We start from the raw sequence: 21,529 nt of genomic DNA, 5'->3' as shown, positions 1-21,529 counted from the left end.
AGGTTCAGAACCCCAGGTCCCTAAGGAAAAGTGGGCACTCCATCCACTTTGCCCCTCTTCTGCCATTCTTCCCCCCAGCTCTGAGGCAGCTAACAGGTCTTTTGTTTTGCGTTGTGTCGTCTTCGGGAAATTTGCTTTATGAGTATGACAACAGAAAATTAGTACTATTTACTCAAAGTTAAGGGAATTGCAAAAAGGAAAACAGTCTTTACTTTTCTCTTCGTGTGTGTGTGTGTGTGTGTGTGTGTGTGTGTGTGTAGTTCTTCGATTGAACTGCAAAATGTCAGTAACAGTAAGGACTGTAGAGCCGCCTCGATGTATTTTTAGAACTGCACTTTCTTGAGTTCCTTTCACACAAGGCTTGCTCTCTCATTAAGTCCCCATAAATAATTGCATTTAGAGAGAAGAAAACTATGGAAGCAGGAAGGAGATTGCTAAAATCTCCATCCCGCCAGTGCAGAACAGTATTTGCAGTGAAGTTCCTGGAAAGTAACTGTGGGCTGAGAATTCAGTTTTTCCTAAAAGCTCTGTTAGGTCCTCTTCTGTCAGATGTCTATGAATAAAGCACGCTGGGAAAATCCTGATATCCGTGCAGTCTTATTTTATCTTTTACACAGTGGTTGATTATACTTTCAAGTCCTGGTATACATCAACTGTGCTGTATTTGTGTGTGGTTTTTCTAAATAAAGGAGAATAAGGCAAGTATTCATGCCTTTTTCTGATATGCCAGTTCTTTTCTATCAATGGGTATTGAATTCAGTAGAATTTATCCATCTTTTTCAGTTGATTGTCATTTGGTGCAGAGACAATTCCAAAGACATAAGACTATTAGAAGTTTGTTAATTAGTGTTCTTTTAGAGAACTAGCCCCTTGCTTTTTAAGAGGCAAGTACCCACGTCAACTCCTGGTTCTGAAAAGCAAAGCAAAAGGGTGTAAATGATTGCAATGGGCAAAACAGAATAAAACACAAGTTTTCCTTCCTGGACTACTTTCTGCCTTTATAGGACCCAGGAGACACCAAATCCTCCTGCCTTAACTTACCAAAATGCTGAATCGCCTAACTAGTACCAATATCTCCATCTGGGAATGACATCAGGTTCGGAATGGAAAGAATAAATTCTCAGTCTTTAATTACTGCTTATTAGCAATTTCTTTTAGCAGGCAGCTGATCCTCCAATTCTGAGAGCTGAAATGAAGCTTAACAGAAATCAAAATAGAAAAAAAAGGGGGGACTTTTTTTCTCCCTCACGAACTCTTACCTATTCATCTACTCCCCCCAAGTTATCAACTAAGCCCACAGAATTTAAGGTGTGGTGTGCTCCCCTGCATTAAACCAGAAGAACATGTTGCCCCAACCTTTTGAATTTGCTTTTTTCCCCCAAATTATCTTATACAGAGAACTCATATGTTCTCTTATACAGAATTATGTAATGATGAGTACAGTGCATATCTTGATAAACTTTTAAGTAAACCTTATCTCCTGGCACATAGTAGGAATACATTACATATTTACTGAATTAAGATGTTAATGAAATATTTTCATTGGCCACAGGTTTGATAGTACAGGGCTAAGGCTTTTTTTCAAGAAGAAAATGTATTTTGCCTGAAAGTTATTAGGGTAATACGTTTGTGCTCTCAGATTTTGTTTACAAGTACAGATCTAATTTAACTGGTTGAAAGAGAAGTCAATCTGAAACATATCAAATGGTCAATGATGTTAGCTAGTGTCAAAAGCTTATTATTTTCCCCAGAGAATAGAAAATAAAATATTCCCTACTAAATAGTATGAGAAAGTTGCAAAGCAGAGATAAAACAGTATTGGCCTTCAAGGAACTAATTTGCTGGGAAAATTACATTAAAATGTGAAAAAAAAATTCAATAGATCTGTAAATCAAAGATACTTGAGAAAATATATATATATTTTCTTTTCTAGAACAGAGGAAATAAACATCCTGAAGTTCTGGGTTGGAAGGTATTTTTAAAGTTTATTTGCCAAGTCAAACCTTTAGGGGCTATCAGTGTAAACTCCTTGAGTGAAGGAGAACTCACCACTTACCTTCATAAAGGCAGGGATTTTGCCTACAGAATACTTACCACATATATTCATTATGTACCTACTAGATAGCCCCCAGCTAAATGATCCCTTCTTGCCACTTTGTGGCCCAAATGTTGCAATCTTCAGGGAAAACCCTGCCAGAGAAGCCACTAGCTTATAAAGAAGCCATTAGCTTCATAAAGGCAGGAGTTTTGCCTACAGAATACTTACCACAGCATAAAGCTCAGTGTCAATTGTGTGAATGAATGAGCAATATCCTAAGTAGTTCATTACATCTTTGTACACTTTTTTCCTAAATTGCACAGAATTGTTCTCCCTAAAACTTCCAGCCATTAGTCTTAATTCTGCCATTTGCAGTAAAACAGATCAGATCTGTTGTATGAGTCAGAATAGGCTTTCTTATGCCAGAGTGACAAACAATTCCAATTCACAGTGGCCTACAACAGCAAAAGTTGTTTTCGTGGTCATTCTATGAATGCTTTGTCAGTCAGGATCCCAGGATGATGGAGCAGTTGCCATCTTGAGTGTTTAATGTTGCTATGGCAAAAATAAAGATCATTCTGGAAGGTCTCATGCTGGCATTTAAATGCTATAGCCAGAAGTGACACACATCACTTTGGCTCACAACTAATGGGCCAGGACTAGTTGCCGGAATCATCACAATGAGGTCAGATAGTGTAGCCTACTTTGTGTCCCCAAGTGGGGAGCTATGGTGCTGAGGACTGCCATACTGGCAGTGACTCTTGTCCCCTGATAGCCCCCAGCTAAATGATCCCTTCTTGCCACTTTGTGGCCCAAATGTTGCAATCTTCAGGGAAAACCCTGCCAGAGAAGCCACCAGCTTATAGGGAGCAATGTTGTGACTCCTTTTAGCATCTTCTCTTTCTATGGATGCAGCACTGCAGTCCTACCCCTCCCTCACAAAGTGTGGTGCCCTATCAACTTTAAGGCACTTTTTCTATATTTACTCATACTATATACATTTTATTTTCTCAAGACTTGCTTTCCTGGAAAGGGTACAATAAACAGGAACTTTTAAGAACTGTTATCTGAAGTTATCATGATCATTATCAAATTTTGAAATTTGGTTTTAATAGTTCCCTTATTTTAAACACCAAAATCTTGCAACACAAAAAATTCTCTTGGAAGTAATCATTCATTCACTCACTTATCCATCATTTTGTTCAACAAATATTCATTGTGTACCTACTAGATGCCAAGCACTCTCTTAAGGACTGCGGGTTTAGAGATTTAGATTGAGAGTTCTTTTCAAGAAACACATTTTCCAACTGGGGAAACAGAAAGAAAATGTCATTGCAATGCTAATAGAGGCACAAAGTGCTATGGGAACACTTGGGAAGAAGCAAATAACTCTGGCTGAATTTAGAAGAGTTCCAGAGAGGAGTTTACTTACCCTCATGAACTAAGTCTTGAGGATAAGTAAGAGCTTGCAGGTAGAAAAGGTAGTGGAAGGAGGAAATTTCAAGCAGGGAAGCCAGTAGGAGTAAAGGCTTGAAAATGACAAAGCTTGTTTAGGGCACTACCAGAAATTCACTGTGACTGGCACTTGGAATCTTTGCAAAGCGTGGAACCAAACAGCTACACATTGTGAAGGACCTTCCAGATATGTTACGCAGGTTCCCATACCCATCAGAACTGCAAACTCTTGGGTCTGTCAAGCATGGACATAAGTGAGCAAAGCAGCCCAAGGCGAAATCATAAGCAGTGGTGGGGACTGTGGCGATCTGGAGAGTATATTCTCTGTCCAGGCAGATAGTCAGTGCCAATGGTGCTAAATGTCAGATCTTACCATTTTTAAAGAGAAGCTGCTAATTCAGATTAAAGTGAAAATTTGAGGTAATAAACATTGAGAACTTAACCACATTTTAAAGTACATGTTGGAGGTAAATGACTATAGGTCAAAGTCACTTTAAGGACCACCCATCAAATCTCCTGTTGTATGAGATAGAAAGCCAAGAAAGTTCTGAAGGCTAGGGATAACACCACCCAATCTCTTCAGAAACTCCAGTCTGGTGGCAGAGTGGACAGGAGAAGTCTGGAGCCTGGGAGGCCCTAGTTGATTCTCCATAACCATTTTAGGGATAATCCAAAGACCTTTATAACACTGCCCATTTTATAGTATACAATTTCCTTGTATATAGGGGCAACTGATAAATATTTACAGATCTAATGAATGAAAGAAAAGAAGGCTAAAGTTCTAGAAGGAGAGCTCAGTTTTTGAATTGTTCTTATGCCATAGGCTTCCTTTGCTAGACTGTTTAAGGAGTACAATGATCTTATATTGATCTTATGTAATTTTTATGTGTTTCTCTGTAATAAATATTATTGGTTTGTTAAAAATGCATAAATCATTCAGTGTAGGACACAAAGATCAGCACGGCATCAGAATATCTATTATTGAGAACTAAGCTCACTTGTCCTCCTACCTCAAAAGGGATACTGGCTAAACAGATGAATCTTGTACCAGGCCCTAAAACTCTGTATTCTCAGTCTCTGTAGAACTGCACCAGACCCATTTGTATAGCTTAGGTATGTTTCAAGTAAAGGCCAAACTCTTTTTTACTATCTGTCAGAGTATGTTAGGGCTCAGTCTTTCTCAAAGCCATGTGCCTAAGATTGTCTTGATGATAATTCATTTCTCAATTTTTTAAAAAATTGAGTCCATTAAACACTTACTCTTCCCAGCTCCTCTTATGCTTTGGAACCACACTTGCTTGCCACCCCATGGGCAGCAATCTGTAAGAACACCCCAGGCTCTCCCACAAACTCCCATAAAATGTGAGAAACATTAGGAATGCTTTCATAAGGTGCGCTGACTGGTTTCCTGTAGGTTTCCTGTGGGCACATCTGTATTCTTGAAACCACTCAGTTCACAGGACAGTCAAGTCTTTAAATTCTTAACAGCTTGGCTCTACAAATTCTGATTTTTTAATTGAACTTTCTTGACGTATAATTTATATACAATAAAAATCACCCATTTTATGTGTTCCATGAGTTTTGAATACAAAGGGGCTGCATGAACAAATTATAATATTTTAAGTGAGCCTCAGAGCAAATTAATATATATATATGAAGGCAAAGCAGTTTCAGGTGTCAGACTCCTGATTCTAATCCTAGTTACTACTTGCGTGACCTTGAGCAAACCTCCTAATTTTCTGTCTCAACTTCCTCATCCATATTATGGGGATAATAAGTATACTCACCTCCTGGCATTAATATAGGATCAGTGCTTCAGCACAGTTAGTACTCAGTAAAGACTAACAACTGTTTCTTTCGTTAATGTTGTTGTCATTATTATCCTAATAGGAAAAAATCCTGGGATCCAAACAAAAATAGAAAATGAATTGACTGGGATGTAATGGATAAAATCAAGTACCTCCTGGGTGACTTGGTGGTGTGCCAGGGGTACAGAAAGCCAGAAAGTAATTATGGCCTCTATTTCTGGAATATTTATATTGTACTTAAAGGTTTTAGAAGAAATTGCATTTCTATGAAAACAGTTACACATACAGTGGAAACAAATGCAACATTCTCCATGAATTTTTAACAAAACACAAGAGTCTTTCAAAGACCTTTTGGCCACTTGAGATATCAAGCAGAGAGGCAGGTACTGCATTCGCTACACTCTGCTGCTTTCTATCACTTCAGTGGAAATGTTTGCAAAATTCCAGATCGTATACACTAGTAACACTTACCTTAAAATTGTTAAAGCACCTCCTATTTTTATAGGCAAGGAATGCTGCCCAAATGTAGAATCTTTGCCATTAGTAAATGTTCACATTTTAGATGAAAAATGTGTTGGAGTAAGGAAGAACCGTATTAGAGCATGATCTTGGGGAAATCAAGTCACCAGGAAGGAAAGATCAGACCTAATTCTAGCTCTGGTTCCATAACTAACCAACCAGTTTGCTGATGTCATGAGGGCAAAGATGTTTTTTCACTCAGAATTCCCACGAATCTAGAATAAATCTGTCCTGTTGGATGATCTTGTGAAAGACACCTGGTCTTTATGTCTGTTTCTTCAGCCATAAAGTGAGGGGATTGGCAGTAGATCTCAAACTTTAGCGTGCACAGTAATCGGATTGAATGTTTATGTAAGGTACAGATTCCTTGGCTCCATGTCCGTAAATTCAGATTTGGTAGAAATAAGCTGGGGTCCAGGAATCCACATGGCTTTGGGAAATTTGGGTTGAAAGGGCAGAAATCCAGCTCAACAATGTTTTTGGTTTTGATTCACTTCTTATCTGCCCACCCTGGACAAAAACACACACATGAATTAAAAAGTACAGTGTAAGGACTGCTTTAGGTATAATGACATCGAGCTGCTCAAATAATGTCACCACCTATCTCTTGGTTCTGCTTTCCTCTGTGTTAACTTCTGTTTTGACTTCATTCTTAGTCTGGTTCTCCCTTTACTATAATAAGCTAGTCCCTTCAGGCACCCATTTTTCTGACACAGAAACCCCAGCACAAAGGGTGTTCCTCTTCTCAGAGTTTCCAATAAAAAGACTACACCTGATTGTAACTGATCAAAGCATATCACATACCCATACCTACACTCATTGCCCTGGTCAGGGCCATAGTTCTTTACCTTGCTAGCCTTGGATCCGATACCCACCTTGGAACTTGGGAGTACAGCTACCCTACCAAGTCATGTAGGCTGGAAGAAGGGGCAGTATGGTTCTCCAAGATAAATTGGGGTAATTTTTCCAGAAATAGGCGTAAATGTACTTATTAACCAAAACTATAGATTTCTACCCACTACTGTACATTTTAAGACGTACTTAGATTAAAGCAAGCCAACTGCTTGCTATCTAACAAAAGGATAACCAGTGTGCCAAGATATGGAGGCCTTCAGCCTTTAAGGGGACCCTGCAGGACCTAGGAAAGACTTGGGATGGTCAGAGTCCCTGAGCAAGTTGCCTCAGCCATTTATCATAGTGTTTTTGGCAAATAATAAACATTTGCTTTGTGCACCATGAAGATTTATATGCAGGTCATCTGTGGCTTATACATATTGGGAATCAGTGGACTTGGAGATTTGGACACACTTTGAATGTTTGAATGCATGTTTGAATTTGACCGTCTCAAACATACAATACTATTATGTTAGGATCTTCATGAGATGACTTAGAAACTGGTTTATGCAACTGAAAGGACTTTAGAACTTCAATTATGGCACAAAGAAGTAGACCAGACAAACAGGACCAGCAGCTGAATCCTGCTTTGACTTGTTATCAGTTTGGTTTTAGTTAATATTCTTGGGCAATTACAGTCTTTTCCATCAAATGTATATAGTCCTAGCCTGAATCTCAGCTCCTTTCAGTGTTTGGAACATAAATGGATTTTACATCATAGAGACAGTGGACAGGGGTCAGTTGGCAACAGCATGGAACAGAAATATGAGTTGACTATTAATCTTCAGTATGTTTTAGGTGCATTCCATGCAAGTTCATGGAAGAACTGAATTCTGATGAGTGAATTATTAACTCATTCTTTTATTAAGTGAAGATTATTCTGTTGTTTTCTTAAACTCACTAATAAAATTAATCTCTGCTTTTTCATTTTAGTATTAAGTAATTAGTTTCAGATGGCCTCTCCATGCTCCCCTCCTTCACCTCCACCAAAGCAACCCACTGTGAAAGTGTTTTCTACAAATGATGCTAGAATAACGAGGTATCCACTTAGAAACAAAAGCACCTTGATCCCTGCCTCATACCGTACACAAAAATTCCTAAGCAGTGGATTATAGGTCTAAATGTAGAAGCTGAACCCAGAGAACATTTGGAGGAAAACATAACTTGGAGATAGACAAAGGCCATAAGAGCCATAAGACCAATAGTCATAGAACAAAAAAATAGCTAAATGACATACTAAAATTAAAAATGTATCTTCATCTAAAAGAAAGCAGGGGGAGGAGAAAAGCCTAGAAATCCATGATTAAATAATCTTTACCACCAGGGGGTTTCCTCTCGTGCATTCGTTCATTTATTCTGACATGTGATAAAAGTTGATTCTGTGAGCTTAAGCAAAAAGGGAAAAGCACTGAATTTTTTTTTTGTGGAATCCAGAGTCAAGGCTGCAAGAAGACCTCAGAAATAGAATATTGAGGTGCTAGAGGGAATCCAGTCTAACTTCTCCCTCCATATCTCTCCTCTGTCTTTCTTCCTCATGGCAATGCAGCCTCCCCTTCCTCAGTTACACAGCCGATCATGGCTGCCAGTCGCTCTTGAGCCATGGATGTTCCTGTCAAGCCACCCAGAGAAAGGACCATCTTTCTATCTTGCACAATTCTCAGGGAAGAGATCCACTAGCCCACTTGGGTCCAGTGACCACCCTTATTCTGATAAACTGACCAAGGTGACCAGAGGCTTAGACAGTATTTAAAGAAACAGCAGTTTTTCATTCATGGGAATGTACGGTGAAACGAATTTGCGTTCCAGTTGGTTTTCGCTCTTCATTTCTTCTTTATTAGACAAGAGACAAAGTTGATGAAAATTTTGTACTTGGTCACAGTTTTTAATGGCTACAAGTTTTGTTGTATTGATATATTATTTCTTTTATTATCTAATATCAGCATTTCTGCATCTCCACAAGTTGACTGGTAAATACTAAGGAACATAAACAAAATTATTCTGCTTTAAAAATGGGCACATTTATTTGTAAATTATTAGTCAAGATCTATCCAAATGCAGAATGTTTTTTTCTAGTCTGGATATACAATAAATTAATTTAAATAACTTTAATCAGCTTCAAAAACAGCAAATTCCAAGACAATTAGGTTAACTTTAAGAACTCATATTTATTGAGTTAACAGATGGTAAATTAAAAAACAATGAAGCTAATTTTTAAAATCATTCATTGAATTAAAAAAAACAGACATTTAACAAAACTGTTTTTAAGCTGTTTTTTCATCCCAGTATGCATATTTTAAGATTCCAATTTGGGGGACTTATGGGAAGACACCAAATGAGTTGTAGTATATGAATACTGTTCCACCAAATTACTTTTTAAAAGGCTTTAGAACCATCTGAAAATGAATTTTATGTGTCAACAATAAAAATATAAGAAATAAGCACATTCCAGATACAGGAAGGAACAAAGAGTCTACTTCATCAATTCCAGGTTGCTCTCTAACAGGTTCCTGTGGCCTTCTGTATTGCTTGCCTGGACTTACATTGGGAATTTCCTATGCTGGCAGAGTTAAAGTCATTCCTGGCCAGATTATATTTCTGTATTTTAATGGTCACACCCAAGACTTCCTTTTGATGGCCCCTTGCACATTGTGCACCAGTGACTTGAAATACATGAGTATCACAAGCATGTTCTCCTTTATTCTTTTTGTTTTCTCCTTTGCTCTCATTGTAAGCTCTAGAAGCTGACTCTGCAAGCATACAGGAAAAGGGGAATTTTGTGGAAGCACATTGAAGACATGGGATCTTCACCTCTTGGGCTCCACCTTTGTGGGATGCCCGCACAGTTTTTGGAGATGGAGTGATAAACATGAATTATACCAGAACTTCTGGTTGGTTCCAAACAAAAATTCAACCATTTCTCCTTCTTCCTATGGTTTTATAGATAGAATTGGAGATAACATCACTGATATACTAACAGAATTTGTGTTGTATGGCTGTTATTAATTTAAATATGATGACATATTTAAAACTAGAGTTATGAATGTGGAAAATCACTTATTTCATAAAAATATTTGGAATAGATTTATTTGAATAGTTGCTCAGTTGGTGTTACAGTCTTTTCTTTACTGTAGATAGTTGCAAACTAATATAATTTACTTTACAGTCCTGGAAACTTTTTCTCTAAGATCTGGTCTTACTCTATATTGTGAGTTTTACATTACTTGATCAGTAATGTTGAGAACTGTACTTACTGGTTTTTGATAGATCAATTTATTAGTTGTAATTTAAGTTAAAAACACTTAGAGATATAGAAACATTTATTATTGAAATTACTATAGTAAAAATTATCTTATTATTGTGCATTTGAAACTATTTAGCCCCTAGCCAGTTTTCTCCTTGAAATAATTGTTTCTATAATAACCTTTTGATGATATGAGGCTTCTTAGGAATGCAATTATAACAATATAGCAGGACAGACTATACTGTTTTTAATTAAATAAGAACAGGTAAAAATAAAGATAGATTGTGACTAAATGAAAAATTCAGGAGGTGAAAATTCTATTTTGCAGAAATAGAAATCAGTGATACAGAAGAAAAACTTTGTAACTTGTCTAAATATCCAAAGAAAATGTATTAAAGTTGAAAGGATAAGAGGAAATTGGATAGACAAATTATGGGGCTCTAACTTAGAATGCAAATTCCTTGGGAGCAATAAATATCTTACTATTATAACCCTACCCCTAACAGGGAACTTCACATAGTATATACTGTTAGTATTAGGTAAACATTTCTTCAATTTATTCATAAAATAATGGGTGTTCCCCTAAAATGGAACTGATGGATTAGAAGTAAACGTCAAAGTTATAATAGAAGAAAACTTTCTATATATAAAAACTGCACTGACATATTAAGGTTTCTTTTGTACAAAATCAAGGAACAGAGACAAATGGGGTTTATTTATTACCATAGACTGGTAAATTTTTAAGTTTCTAGGACAAACAAAACTCCTGCAAGTATCTAAGAAAAGAGATATATGCTTTTGTAGATTGCTCTCATATTTCTTCTATGGAACAATAATTTTTTTAAGACAACAGGTAAATGTTTATATAATTTTAAGAGAAACAATTTTGATTCTGCAAGGTTTTTTTTTCCTACCCAATAATTGGCTTATGTGTAGAAGCAACAGAAGAACATCTTAAAATCTGAAGTTGTCAGAAAATATAACAGCTAGGAGTATTTTCTGCAAAAATTGTAGAAAAGATTATCTTCCAGATAGATCACTAAGAGGTAAGATAATATGAAAACTGAAGAATAGGAAATTTCAAGAAAAAAGATTAGTGCTAATTAACCATTGAAAGTAAAGTAATAAATGAATAAAGTTTAGTGAAAACTGAAGTGAAGGAAATTTGATGCTTATAAACTAGCTTTTTTTTTTAAACTAAGGGAACAATGTTTTTTTTAAATAACCATGAAAAGGAGGTTTATAATTTTTTAATGAAGTCTGTAACTAATGATTACAATGTAGAAAGAAGAGATGGAGAAAACAAAAGCATTAGAAGCTATTGCTTTGTTTTTAAATCATTAGTTAATGCATTTCAGGATAGTCATGAACAATTTAATATAGGTACTAGTTGAACTGGAAACAATATCATTTTATGAATTAGTGTAGAAGATAAAATTAAACAAAACTTACTCTATGCAAAAGACAAAGTAGAATGGAAACAATAAGGAATCACTGGAAGAATAAAGTATAAGTTCAATCAAGCTTAAAAACTGTGATAAACATAAATGGTTTAAATTTCCCTACTCAAATGGAAACATCTTACACTAAATTAAAATTAAAGTCTTATGATTTGGTGGTACTTAAAAGAGTCATACTTAAAGAAAAAAATACATTGAAGTACTTTTTAAAAGGGCAGAGACTTTCCAGCCTAACATGTCACATCTAAATTAGATATAGCAATATGAATATCAAGGCAGAATTTTTGTCAAAAAACAGTAAATAAGACAAAAGGTACTATTATATAACCATTAATAATGCAATATTAGTGAAGGAATAATGGTACTGGAAAATTGTGCATTAAATGACTTTAAACAAAAAATAATTTATATATGCTGGTTTTTAAATGCAACAGAACTGACCATAGCAAAACAATGAAAATAATGTGTATCCAACCAGTGCAAAAGTTTATAAGATTAGAAACTATACCAATGAAATACTTCATATTGGTAGGTTAAATAAAAAGAAATAAATGATTATTTAATAGATTTTTAAGCATTACATAAAATTTAATACCTGTTAAAATGGTAAAAAGGAAAAATAAGCCATTTCCTCAGCATAATAAATATCTTAAACTAACAGTCAATACTAAATTAACATAAAATACTATAAATGTTTGTGTTTAAAAACAGGGGTGGGATCAGAAGTTAGTGTAATGGTTTTGCCATAATAATATTAAATGTTATTTTAAAAGCCATGATAAGTGGAATAAAACATATTAAAGAAAGAAGACCTCTAAAGAGAGAAAAAAATACATTATACATTATCATTAAGTATTAGAAAAATATTTTTCTAGATTGAGAACCTAAAGAAGTAAATGAAAGTATGCATTAGTATTAAACGTTAGTGGATGTAAATATTAACATAAATCAGTGGTATTTCTAAATATAAGCATTAGCTCCAATATAAACCTCTAAAAGAGTTCATTATACAAAAGTGATGAAATATGTAAAGTGCTATGATTGATTTTAAACTAGAAATATGTTACCTATCCAAAAGTTTTGGAGCGCTATAAAGATTAAGTTAGCAAAATATTTATGTCTGGTTTAAAGATAACATTTTAAAGTTGTTAATTCTTTGCAAAGTATAGATTTAAGGGGAAATCAAATAACAATCTCTTTTTTTAACATTTTGAGGTAATGAGGAATTTGATTTTGATGTAAATCTAGAAAAGAAAGTAGGCAATATGCAAAAATGATTTTGAGAAAGAAGAGTAATGAGGAGAAACAAGTCTTATCAAAAATTAAAATGTAAAGTTACAATAATTAAAATCATGTGATACTGCCACCAAAATAGATGAATGAGGCAAAATATGTCATCAAAATAAATCATATTTTATATAATAATTAAATATTTGATAGTGTCAGGACACAAATCAATGGAGAGGGAAAACATTTTGCAATACATGGGCTGATTAACAGTTTAGAAAACAAATTTATACATTCATCATACATATATAATAAATTAGCAAAACTTAAACCATAGGAAGTCTAAAGGGACTTTTGTTTGTATGCTTAGACAGCTGTAACTAATTGCAAAGTGAAAGATAAAATAGATTTGATTATATCAAAAACAACAATAAAACAAAGTGGGTTAAGTACAACTATTTAAACATAGCAGAAAGGGTTAATATGACTGTTACACAGAAGTTATACAGACTCATAATAATACAACTGAGGGCTAATACATGACATAAGAATATAACCACATTTAACCAATATATGAAGAAGACTAAACTCACATTTTGTAAAAGATGAAATGTAACACATGTGCAAACACATAAAACATTCAGTCCTACTAATGAATATACACTAAAACAAAAATAAGTTATATTTATGTTTCATCAATTATTTTTAAATTAATACCAAGGATTTATATTCCCAGTTATTACAGAGTATTTTCATTCAGATCAACTCATCATCTGAGGGCAAGTAGAAAACTGGATAAAATCTGGCAAATATTTGTTTCAAGGCATCAGAGAGCCTGGAGGCAGAAAGAGCCTAAAAGACCAAGAACCCAGATAGCCAGGCATCCAAGAGAGATCTCACTTACATAGCTACCTGTCAGAAGCTAAAGTAAAAACTTCGCTTGACAAAGATGTGATCCAGAGGATCAAATTATCTGTACAATTTTTCATTCACAATGTCTAGCAATAAAACTACCAGGCATAGCAGCCGACAAGATAAAATGACCAAGAACAGAGCTATAGAAGATCTAGAAATAGGAGTAACAGACTTCAAAAATCTATGATTAATAAATTAGGTAAGAAGATAGAGACTTTCAGCATATTAATAGGAACTATGATAAAAGTCAAATGGGAATTCCAGAAGTAAAAGATAAACTGACAAATTAAAAACCCAAAAGATGGGTTTAAGAGCAAATTAGAAACAGCTGAAGAACAGATTGATGAACTAGAAGACAAAGCAATAGAAAATTTAATATTAATACTCAAAGTCAGAAGGGTACATTGAAAATGGTTTCTTCTCACACAACTGGTGGCATATAAAATCTATATAACACATTTTGGAAATACCTGGCAACATAAATCAGGTATTAGAACAAAAAAGGTTTGTATCTTTTGACCCAGTAATTTTATATCCAGCAATATCCATTAAGGAAATCATTTTTTAAGGTGAATTGTTTTCTGTATGAAGATGTTCACATTAACTTATTTATGATAGTAATAATTATGTGCAGACAATGTTTTAAGTTCTTTACCTCAATTAATGCAGTTCACTGTCACAAAAACCCAAGGAAGTAGAAATAGTTACTATTAATATTCTCATTTTATATAGGAGAAAACTGAAATATTGAGAAGTCAAGCAACTTACACAAGATTCTGTAGCTATTGATTAAGGGAGCAAGGATTTGAAGCAGGCTGTCTGGCTTCAGGGTCTGTACTTGAATCAGCTCTGGGCAGTTGGAAGCAGCCTAAATAGCTAACACCTGGAGACTTTCAAATAAGTACAGTATATGCAGTCTATGTAATACTGTGTGGGTATTAAAAATGAGCATCATACGGAATTTTATTGTTGTTAACAACCATTTTATCAATAAATATAAGATATGCCCTCTCAAAAATAAAATAAAATAAAATAAAAATGAGCCTCATGAACACTTTTTGCAGCATGAGAAATACTTCTGATATAATGTGATAAGAAAAAAATTCACAGAAATACAACCAGTTGAAAAATACACATATAAATATGTTTGAAAGCAAATATCCCCAAAGGCTAATAATAAAAATTATGTGAGGTTAATAGTACTATTCTTCCATTTCTTTTTTTCCTTTCTCACTTTCACAAATTTTTAATAATGTGTTTCCTTTCTTGAAAAAAATAGACCATTATCTATATATAAAAAAGCAATAGTGTTTACTGGGTAAGAGTTCAGGTTTTGGAGCCAGACTACCTGTGTATGACCTTGGGAAGTTGTTGAACTTGTGTTCAAGTTTACCTGGTAAATGAGGATGATTATAGTACCTACCTCTAGGGTTACTGTAAGGATAAAATATGCTTAAAATGTATTTAGAACAATGTCTGGAACTTAAATATGTAAGCATGATCTAGTATTGTTATTGTTACTTTATTTTACAAAGAAATCTCACTGTTGTAAAGCCCCTTAATGACCAGAGAGACAGCTCTCTCCAGAGGGTCCTTAGCTAGACATACTCATTACCAACAGACTTCATTGCTGTATATAGATCTTACTTTGTGTTTATGAATTCCTAAATGCAGAGATTTCTGGGAACCTATCCACCACTGGTTAAGGTGGCACCTTTGAACTCTTTCCAAGAAGCAGTGACAAAAATCAAATGTCTGCTATATTTTTTATTTTCAAGGAGATCAGTGTCCCTGCCTGTGTCACATCTGAGGACATGCACATGAGTGATTGAAACTGTCCATTGAAGCCAGTATACATTAACATCATCAGCATTGAATTAGAGAAAATGTACCTACTTCCCCAATTTTCACCCTTCTCCAGATGCATGATTTTACCAGCTCCCTGATCTGACAGGCTGAGTAACAATAGAAAGTTGTTCAAGAAATAGGACATTTGTTGTGACTTGATTTTTCTGAATTGAACACCACAGGAGGCCTGATAATGTGCTTTGAAACTTTTTTTCCACCTGGCAGATCCAAAGGTTTGGAAGATTTTGGTAGAATTTCCTTATTACTTGAAACAGTTTCATTGAAATTGTAAAGAAAAAAAAAAAAGAAAAAAAAAGTTAGGATGCCAAGATTGATTTTCAGCTGTCTTAATAGCTAATGAAATGATAAGACCTTGTAGTAAACCCCATCGATTAAACTGGCAGGTGTTTATCAGATAGAATATTGTAGTACCTGTAAGACAAAAGAATATTAATTGGTATTTTGTACATTTGTGAGAACATTTGATATATTTATTTCATTTTCAGGATGTTGCAGTTCTCTGCTTTTGTAAGACTTCAGCTGTGAAACCTGTACGTAAACGCTCCTTGGTGAGTTAGCCATTTCCTTAAGGCTGTCTGTCTCCTCTCTGCCTCTGTCAAGGCCCTACAACATTCACTGGCAATTCATTTGGTTAAACTCCCTAATAATTCTCAGCTCTGTAATATGATAAGTGTCTAACAAATTGCTTTAATGTTTGAGTTTTGCATTTTTGCTAGTTATTCCTATTGGGGTTATTCATGTAGGCATCTCTGGATTTTTTTCACTCCCACCCCCACTTTGTTCCAGGATTTACCCCAAAGCATTCACACTGTCTTTTCTAGTGGACAATTTCTGTTAGAACACAATACCACTTGTTAAGACAGATTGACTGTCAAAGTTACAGACTAGCATTTCACAACTAGTGATGACTGGTTACATGAAGAACATGAGTATGGTAATAGTGAAATTCCTTTCCCCTTTTAGAATAATGGATCAAAGGACTCAACTAGCAAGTTGTGAATCAATGACAAGTCTATAGTAAGGTGAGGGGTCATGTTACTAAAAGATGGTCTCAAGATTATTACTATACAACAAATTAATTTCTTATGTAGTTAAATGATAGACAATTTCTTATTGTCATAGTATAATTGGAAGTGAATTCATGTGTTCATATTGCCACATGAGGTTGAATGCAGCTGGGTTTGATCTCTTCTCTAAAGTGCCTCTCATATCTGGATTTGGGCAGACTTCTAAATAATTCTGGGCTTTGGTGTCTCCAAAATGGGAGCCTAGTATTAATTAGATTATGAAGGCAAAATGTCATCATAAAACACTTGGCACCCAGCAATCAATTAATGCTCATCCTCCCCACCCCTGTTTTATGGAGATAGGAAATAAAGAGATAGCACTCAACTCTGCTTTTATCTTCAACTATATTCTTTATTGATTATCTTAAGAATATAACCACTGACTGAGAAAAAAATGGGTGGAATTTTCATCTCCCATCCTTCGTTCCTTTTTTCATTTCTCAGTGCCTTAAGGAGCATCTACTATAAGTTAAGAACTGAGTGCTGTGGGTGACAAAAAGGAGAGGGAAGGATTGACCATATTCTCAAGGAGACTGGGGTCTAGAAAGGGAGATTATATACTTCTTAAATGACAGTAGAGAGAAAATAAAGGTCTATCTTGGTTGATAAGAAAAATTATTTTAACAAGGGTTATCAGGGAAGGCTTCATGGAAGAGGTAGTGTTGGATTGGGCTTTAAAGGAGTGCAATTTGGATGTCAAGGAGAGAGGGGATACAATGAATCAAGACTGGGTGGGAGAAACACAGACTTGGGACTGGGAAGACCTGGGCTGGCATTACCTTAGACAAACCACTTCTCCCTGGCCTTGAGCGTCTTCATCTGTAAAATGTGTGCAATAATCACTGCCCTCTTGGTCTTCCAGGGCTCTAGAGAAGATTGAATGGGGAGCTTGCATGTGGAAGCTCTGGAAACCATGGAGCACTCTTTGATGAAAAGGGTACCCCTTTTTTTTCTCTCCTTCCTTACACTGTAAACTTCATGAGGGCACTTGACAGGGCTCATGTTGGTCTTTAAAAATGTGTAATGAAGTATATCCAAAAACACACATTTTAAACCTTACATAGTTATAATTTTTATCTGTCAATTATACCTCAATAAAGCTGGGAACAAAAGTTTGATGAAATAATGAACCATTGATTGAATGACTGAAGCCATGAGTGTTCTGCACTGAATGACTGTGTCCCCACAAATCTGTGTGTTGAGGCCTCACCCCCAGTGTGGTGGGATTTGGAAGTGGGCCTTTAGGAGGCTTAGATGAAGGCTCGGGTGAAGTCATATGGGTGGAGCTTTGTGATGGAGTGGTGCCCTTGCAAGAAGAGACAGCTTCCCCTCTCTTCACTGGGGACACAGTGAGAAACCAGCTGTCAGCAAGCCGAGAAGAGAGCCCTCACCATGAGCCCTGGTCTACTGGCACCGCGATCCTGGACTGTTCAGCCTCCAGAACTGTGAGGAATAAGTATTTGTTATTGAAACCACCCAGCTGACAGTATTTTCTTACAGGCCGAGCAGAGTAAGGCGGTGAGAGAGCGGATATATGAATGAAATGAAGCAAAGGCAGAGTGGGAAAGCATAGGATAGAAGCAGAGAGGAGGGGGTTGTCTTGGGGAACATGGTTGGGAGCTGGTTGCTAGGGCTGTGGCCCATAGCCAGCTGGAATGGTCCCACTGGGCTGGCAGTTCTCAGACTGTGGTCCTTGGACCCACAGGATTAGTATCAGCATCATTAGAAATCAAGTCCCTGGGCCTCCCGCCAGGTCTGCTGAATCTGAGACCCAGGGCCAAGGCTGGCAGTCTCTCTAGTCATTCTGATGTACAGTTAAATTTTGAGAACTATTACTTTGTATTAATAAGGGGAGTTTGAAAATGATTCTGCTGTAAATTCAATGGTAATGAAGCTTTTTAGCCATGGATAGACATTATCAGAGCTGTATTTCTAGGATGATGAGGCATGATGTTGTGCCTGGAAAAATGTATGGCGTCAGTGTAGAAAGGAAGATTGGAAATACAGTTGGCCTGTGAACAGCATGGGTTTGAACTGCATGGGTACAGTTATATGTGGATTATTTTTTCAATAAATACATTGGAAAAATTTTTGAAGATTTGCAACAATTTAAAAAAATTTTCTCTACCTTACTTTATTGTAAGAATACAGTATGTAATTCCCATAGCATACAATTCCAGTTAACAGTAGGCTATTAGTAGTTTAGTTTTGTGCAGATTTTTGAGTGTGTGTGTGTTGGGGGGGTGGCTGTCACCCCTAACCCCCAAGTTGCTCAAGGATCAGCTGTACTGGAAAACACATTGTACTGACCAAGCCTCAACTCTGAATGTTTTGGTTTTTCCTTATTCCAGGTAACATCCATATCGTCACCTACGAGGCAAAGCTCCCAGGCACTGGGGAACCTGCTTGTCTGCAGAGACCAGGAGGGATGAGAATGTTAATATGAAAGCACACGACTGAATTTTCACATATGGGCTCAGCTGACCTCAGAGAGGCCTCTTAGTCCTGACTGCATGTGGGGAAACATTAAATGGAACTTTCCAACAAAGTTAAAAAGACCACTCTTCCCGAGACTGGGCTGACTGCCCACCTGGCTGCAGGTATGGCTCTGTATCTTAGGACTGGTGGAGACACAACTGCCAAAGGAGGGCACTGTGTGCAGGAGAATGAGGAGCCTCAGGGGAAGATGTTTATCTTAAGAAAAAGTCTAGAGCAAAGCACAAAGGTCAGGCGGGGAAGGAGGGCAGGACAAATGGGATGAGGGCTGTTCCAAGTGGCTGGGGACTGCTGGGGTGACCACACCTGGGTTTGTCCAGGATTGGTCAGCATGATCCCAGTCACTCCAGGACAGCTGAACACCTCACAAGTACACTCTCTCACCTGTTTTCAACACCTGGGGAGAAGACATGGCGAGAGCAGAAAAATCACTGCTCTAAACCCTGTTTCTCAAAATACTTTCTGCAGGATGGCAATGTCAGCATTACCTAGAAAGAAAATGCTGTACTGAAGGAGAGCAGAGAGCACTCTTTGCTGTGACATCCAAGTTGGCCAGATTCTAAGCAGAAACCATCTCAACCTTGCCTGGGAAGGGACAAAAGAATTGGGGTGATACTGTACTAGGGATTCTGGAAATAGTCAGCAGAAAGCCAAAGGAACCGATGACACAAAGTAGCTGAGAGGGGCCTCCTAATCAGAGTAGTCACACAGAATGTGAGGAAAGCCAGAAACCCAGCAATCATGGTGGGAGTAAAACTAGAGACACCCTCTTCCTGTTCCTGGGACGTTGTTTTGGGAAAAACAGAATGAAGTGGGCTGGAAATGTAGTATGCTTGGCAATAGGAAACCACAGCTCTCCAGGTAAGCTTGTAGAGGACAATCAAAGTGATCCCCACTATAAGTACTCAGCTCAGCACCTTGGCCGCACTCACCTGCATATCACTCATATGTGCAAAGGAAGTTTAGTTTTCTTTTTCTCTACCTGGCCTGATCTTCTAGCAGGGATAATTTGCACTTAATTAATTGTGTTTCATTTTCTTCCAGCTTGAATATAATTCTTTCACTTTAAACATTCTACCCAGTCGTTCTTAAACTCAAACACTCAGCCGAATCACCTAGAGGGTATGTTAAAACACAGATTGCTGGGCCCACTTCTAGGGCTTCTGACTCTGTACATCTTGTGGAAACCCAAATTTTGCATTTCTGAGGAGCTCCCAGTCTGTGTGATACGTTGGTTCAAAGAACACACTTTGACAACCTTTGAGTCAGACTCAGAATTTTATTCCCATTAAAAGGTGATGGTTTCAAAAGTCTTTTAGATTGCTGCTTCTCAAATTGATTGATCTTTTTAACTGATCATGGTTCAAATACATGGTCTTCCTGTGCGTGACTAGTATGCAGCTTGTTCCCTAAGCAACTTGCCGTGCAGGTCCAGCACACCTGAACTGGGCTATATCTTGTTCAGCAAGACATGCCCACTGATCACATGCCACGATGTCATGGCAATGGCAGTTTATGATAGAATCTTCTAAACATAAACTCTCACCTGTATTTATCTCACCTCAGACAAGTAAATCATTCGTGGACCTGCACTGGCCTATGGACCACATTTTGAGTAATGTTGTTGTAGATGTCTTTCAGATTCTCTACCACCCTCTTCCTCCTGTTTCCCAAGACAGCATCTAGTATATAAGGAGGATCTGACTGTATCCTGGAGATGCCCTTGGATCATGCCCACCTTCACGCTCAGTGATCCTCCCTATAGAAGGGTGGGCTGGGTTTGCCTTTTCCTTGGAATTGGGGCCACTAAAATGTGACTGATCTGATCTTTTGGCATGCCGTGCTGGCCCTCACTACTGCTGCCATAGCCCTGAACATTTTCCCCAATGTGAAAGTACCATTGCCGACGGCCTCTTGCCCAGCTCCTAGACCTCTGCCACTCACCAACAGTCTTGCTGGGGAAGTGAGACCCTGCAGAGACTCACTCACCCTACAAAGGCTGTGAAGAGACAGGAATGCTTTCTGAGTCCTATAGACCTATGAGCTTTCTGCTGCTCCCTTGGTACCATTGCTTCTGAGCCACGTGGGATGTAGTTCTGAGCCAAATGCTCATCATCCCCTAGAAGTGATGGAGTTCTGGAGGGAGTTTTAAGTTTTGCACAAATAGTTATTTTTCAGGAATTTTGTGCTCCAGTTGTTAAATACAGCCATTATTTAAACATGCATTTAGACAAACTATATTAAAAGCAAAGATAATATTCAAAATCATCACTTCCTATTTATTCTACTATATTTTGCTATTGCCTATGTTTAGTATAGTTGCGTGATAGAAATACTATATAATAGTAGAAATACTCTTCCCACCTGGGCTCTGTGATGTCATGCTGATAGCTTTAAATCAGCCAAAGTAGAGTATTTACACCGTGGAAATAAGCAAACATTACATATCAGGGCTCCACCCTTCCTCACATCCACCTCCCCTAGGCCACTTGTTAAACTTTGACCAGCACATCACTGCTTAAATCCTCCATTTGGGAAAA

The sequence above is a fragment of the Manis pentadactyla genome, chromosome 14 (assembly GCF_030020395.1).
Source record: "Manis pentadactyla isolate mManPen7 chromosome 14, mManPen7.hap1, whole genome shotgun sequence".
NCBI classification, from domain to species: domain Eukaryota; kingdom Metazoa; phylum Chordata; class Mammalia; order Pholidota; family Manidae; genus Manis; species Manis pentadactyla.
The sequence above is the reverse complement of the archived record's forward strand: the minus strand, read 5'-3'. Positions refer to the sequence as shown.